We start from the raw sequence: 5,060 nt of genomic DNA, 5'->3' as shown, positions 1-5,060 counted from the left end.
CTTATGTTAGTATTAAATATACAATGTATTCTGGTAACTATCAAAATAAAGACATTGTATAGTGTTCATAACAGTATTTTTATTTAATAAATTATACTTAATACAATAATAAACTTACATCTAAATAAATATATCATCTAAAATAGATGCATTTGATTTAAAAATAACAAATATAATTCAAAATGTAAACAGCAACAAATAAATTATAATTTTTTTTCTTTTTCTTGTTAATATCCATTATCTTCTCTGTTATGTATCTTCCGGTCTTTGCAAATCTGACCAGCATTTCTTGGTCCTCCACGTCTTTCTCGTACAGCAACTGCTTGAAGCAAACTGAAAATAAGAAACAACAATGTTTTAACAAATCGTATTAAATTATGTGATGATATAACTGCAAACAGAATAGCTGAAACTTTAACAAAATAAATAACTCAGTTACCTCTAATCATTAAGCCATGTTTGTATCATTGAGTTAGCTCCGTGTGTTGCTGCTAGCATACATAACATACCTGACGTGGAAACGTTACTCGTGGATGGGGCTACAGCGCTACTAGAAAGACAGTCGAACCCGGTGCATTCCTCCGTCTGAATGTGGAGCACTTTTGCTAAATGTTTAGACAAATTGCTCGTGTTACCGCCCTTACATGCTAAACACTTATTGCACTTTTGGCAACAAGCATTTTCCACCTCAAGACCAAGCCCTCAGGAAGTGCGCCGGACTGAGGAAAATATTCGTTGTGTCCAAATGGTGGTACTACAATTTCCTTATCAGTCTGTGACGTCGACCGGCCCAGAAATACTTTTTCCCATAGACTAACATGGGGAAAGAGACGTCTGTAAATCGGTGGATAATTTTTTTGAAACTAAATAAACTACCCAGTATGAACTATTTTATAGCCCTTATTAGAAACATTCGGTCCTTAAAGTTGTAAAATGCACTAAAAGCCGAATCTAGATTTATTTTCTCTCTCCATTCTTTCTAGTGAGCCGAGATTGGGTGCTCGGGGGGGCGGGGCTTAAGGGGCGCATGCTCTGTGAGCGCACAAACGGGTTCTTCTGCTCTGACAGCCAGGCATGATGGATAATCTGACATTTCGCTCTCTCAAAAGTTGGGCCATTTTGACTTAATGCGCCAATGAGCAGCTCTCATAGGAAAGAACGAGACCCCTCCTCCTCCTCCGACGCTGTATCCAGTTCTTATTAAACATCCATGCTCAAGACGGGTAACATATAACTACCCTCGGGGCGCTTAGTTCTCTCCGCCATGTGTGTGTCTGTGTGTGTGTGTGTGTGTGTGTGTTTGTATGCGCACGTGTGTGTGTGTGTGTGTGTGTGTTGCATGCATATAGCAGGTTGTGTGTGTAAACTGCCCCATCCCCTCGCACACCAACCGGGGAGAGAGATCTCGTCTGGATTGGAAAGATCGAAAATAAATCATAGATGCATTTTGTAGTCTTATTGCATATTAGAAACGGAGTTGGCGACAGTAAGACTGCGATATAATGTTTATGTAGATATAATGCATATGACATCTATTTTTTAAATGTCTCCAGTACCGATAAAAAGATCGATAACGTTGGACCTTAACGGTACCACAGCCTTTAATAATTCAGCCCCGGGGCCCGTTTAATACCAGGGCTCGGTACCCATCCCTAGTTTTAATTATTACATAATCAATATTACATTTCAAATAACCAAGTACTTGGTGTCTCACAAAGAGCAAGTGGCTAGTGCTGCTAAGAACATACCTGGTGATGGTGATGATGGTGGCTCTTCGCTGCAGGATCTGGTCGATGTCCTCCTAGCAGAAGCGGTTGCCTTCGTCGTTCTCATCCATGATGGCGGCGTAGGCTCCTTTCCTCAGCAGGTCCTCGATCTCCTTCTTGGAGAACTGCTGGACCGGCTATAGGCGACGCAGAGAGACATTTACACAAGTGGATTTAGAAAACTCTTTTCGAAAATAAACTAAGCGTACTGCAACAGCGACTGACCCAAAAATGACTTGGCATCTACTAGAAATATGACAGATTTTCTTTTTCTCACCCCGTTGTTGTTGCCACTCATGCTCTGCAGGACGGCACGGTCCAGCCCGAGCTTCAGACTAGCTTTATCCAGCATTTCCCTCTCATAGTTTCTAGTGATCAGACGGTACACCTTCACCGCCTTAGGCTGGCCAAAACGATGACCCGAGCTTGAGCCTGAAATAAATGAAAAGAGGGGTCAAAAGAGCATCATGTGCAGCTGCTGTTCAACGTTTTTAAGCATTAAATGGGAAAATATACACTTAAAGAACCGAGGGAATAAACGGAAAGACTGTTGTTGTTGTAGCCCTATTGAACTATCTTTAGGACAGACAGAGCAGATATATATATCGTACCTGCAGGTCATTTTGAGGGTAACTTCCAGTCAGAGTCGAATATCACACAGGTGTCCACAGCAGTGAGGTTCACAAGTTCTTAATCAGGTGTTTGATGTGGGCTGGCATGATCCTTTGTGCAACGATAAATAAAGAAAACAAAGAAAACATTTTTAATAATAGTAATGATGGTAACAACAATAATATTAGTATAACTATTTATATAGCACTTACACAATAATTGCAAAGTGATTCTCACAACAAAAATAAAGAACAAAACAATATCAACAATAAAAAAACTAATTATTATAGGATTGTTAAAATAAATGCTAAACATTCTGAGAGGCCGACTACAAAAGGTAGACTCAATGGCTCTTGATGACATCAATGAGCAGTCCCAAAACATGCTGTTGTATAAAAAGAAATAGGTCCAGATTTCTTCTATTTAGTGTTGGATGATTTGTTGTATTGATTGCTGATGGATGTTAAGATATGTTTTACAATTATGACAAAAAGATTATTGTAATTGGAATCAAAAAGTTTACAAATCGTAGTTTTAATAAAATGACTAGCAATATAGGATTTATTCATTAGCGGTAAAGCATTAAGTTGCTAAATTAACGTACACGGAACTGTAAAACTTACCACTATTTAGGAAAGGACCTGATCAGGAGGGTTGACTAGTAGGACAGCAAAGAGGTGGTGTCATGTACAACCATTGGTAGATGTTACACCTGAAAGAAAGATAAGGAAATAAGAGAAGACAGGAGGACAAGCTTTAACCTGAGCCTGTTTTTTCAGTCTTTACAATGCACAGTTGGAAATTACGATACCATAAATAACTGGGTACCAAAGTGCTTTACCTGATAGAACACGTTCCACACGGAGCAGCAACCATCCGGCTGGGCCTTTTGCTGCATATCATCTCCTCCCTCTCCACTGTTTCCAGTAGATATCTACTGCCTCTGTCCAATAAAACAGAAATGCCCCAAAACAATCATATTTAAAAAGTTAAAAACAATAACTTGCTTTTGGCATTGAAATATATTAGAATCTCACCTTTTTCCTGGATGTCAGGAAGGCCAGGAAGTCGTTCCCTTCAAGTCTGCAACCAGTCATAGGAATTCAAATGCAAAGCCTGAACGATGACAAGAGCGAGAGACTTACATTTTACAAGATAAGTAATACCAGAGCAGTGTTTAGGACATGCAGAGAACAGATCAAATCCCCTGACAGGCTCACACACTTTGGTGATGTCCTCATCTGATAATGATGTTTCATTTTTAGCAGCAAAGTAACATTACTCAAGGTATATGTTGGACCCAACTCATGTACAGTATGTTTTGCATCTCCTCAACAATGGTCTGTATAGTTGAGTAGAAACAAACTGTCCCTACAGTTTCAGGTAGATTAACACACATTTGTAAGAAAAGTTTGCAATGAAGCACAAAACCCCTCTTTGTATTAAGCTAGCTGCCACAGAAAGTACAGCTTAACATGCTAACCTGGTAGAGTTAGCTAACGTTAGCTAACTTCATGTCCAACACAAAACCTCTAATGTGCATTACATTGACGATTTTAAACACAACTTAACTCTCTCAACTTGTAAATAACGTTAATTTAACATACCCTTAAATAACTACATCACGTTTTTCAGGGGCAACACAAACTGCAGAAAACGCTAGCTGCTAACTGTTGTTAGCTAAGACAGCTAGCTCGTAACAATAGCCAGGGTTGCCAACTCTCACGCATCTGGCGTGAGAGCTGCCCAAACTATTCTCACGCCAAAACAAGAATACCGAAGACTAGAAACGGTTTTGAAAACTTTTGTCACGTAGTGATCGTCTTCTCAATAGAACATCTTTGATAATGTCTTCTGGCCAATCAGAATCAAGATAACGGCGTTATGTTGTTGCAGGAAGTCCCGACGGAGAATACTTTTGCTGTAGTACATCTCTATACACATCGATACAACATTATGTGTTGATAGAAATCAACACGTAATGAAATAAGACCCCACGGTTTGATGATTGATAGGTGTGTGGGCTGTCTTTCATTTTGACACACAGAACAATGGGGGCTATCCCCCCTTATCCACAATGTAAATTCACACAGCCTCTTCCCTCTTCTCTCTGTAAGGAGCAGCAGGTTCAGCTTTCAGAACAAAGTAACACAAAACTAAAATGGCATTCATTTTTTTTAAATATGTCGTGTAGTAATAGATTTATTTATTTTTCTTCTCAAGAGAGTACCAGAATGTGTGCAGGGGTTGGGTTTTCAGCATGTCAACTCTTTCACCTGTGGGGAAGTTGCAGGATTGGCTCCAGGTCGCCCTTTTTATTTACTACAAGACAAATGTGCCTTTTTATTTCATACAGTTCAATTTGGATTGAGACAGGGAAATAATCTAAACCTCACGCGTGGCGTTTCACTGTCAAGGGGACGATATAGCGTGTATGTAAACATTGCAAATACTGACTTGAGCCCCACCACTGTATGGGTTAGCCCTACCATAGATTACCCAACAAAAATACTCCGGAGCCGATAAGTCAATGAATTTCTTATCGCGACAGGCACACAATAAAACAGTGGAAACAAACATGTGTTTGACTTTCATTAGTGAATGAAACTGTGTCCAATATTGTGTATTTGTATATATTGTATATCCTATATATATGCTAAGGTCCCGCTACTGACACGATAG

The 5,060-nt window shown here is 39.4% G+C and overlaps 1 long non-coding RNA gene across 1 annotated transcript; it reads right to left on the bottom strand.

The window, feature by feature from the left end:
* Positions 1–228: 228 nt before the first annotated feature.
* Positions 229–4,103, bottom strand: LOC117560943. The gene is made up of 8 exons (XR_004571266.1): positions 3,986–4,103; positions 3,416–3,494; positions 3,220–3,321; positions 3,002–3,090; positions 2,378–2,489; positions 2,044–2,198; positions 1,749–1,903; positions 229–333 (listed from the first exon to the last, which is right to left on the bottom strand). It is a non-coding gene; the product is annotated as an uncharacterized LOC117560943 (long non-coding RNA).
* Positions 4,104–5,060: the final 957 nt, after the last annotated feature.

This window comes from Gymnodraco acuticeps, unplaced genomic scaffold, assembly GCF_902827175.1.
Source record: "Gymnodraco acuticeps unplaced genomic scaffold, fGymAcu1.1, whole genome shotgun sequence".
In the NCBI taxonomy this organism is placed as follows: domain Eukaryota; kingdom Metazoa; phylum Chordata; class Actinopteri; order Perciformes; family Bathydraconidae; genus Gymnodraco; species Gymnodraco acuticeps.
This window is presented reverse-complemented; position numbering and strand designations above follow the sequence as displayed.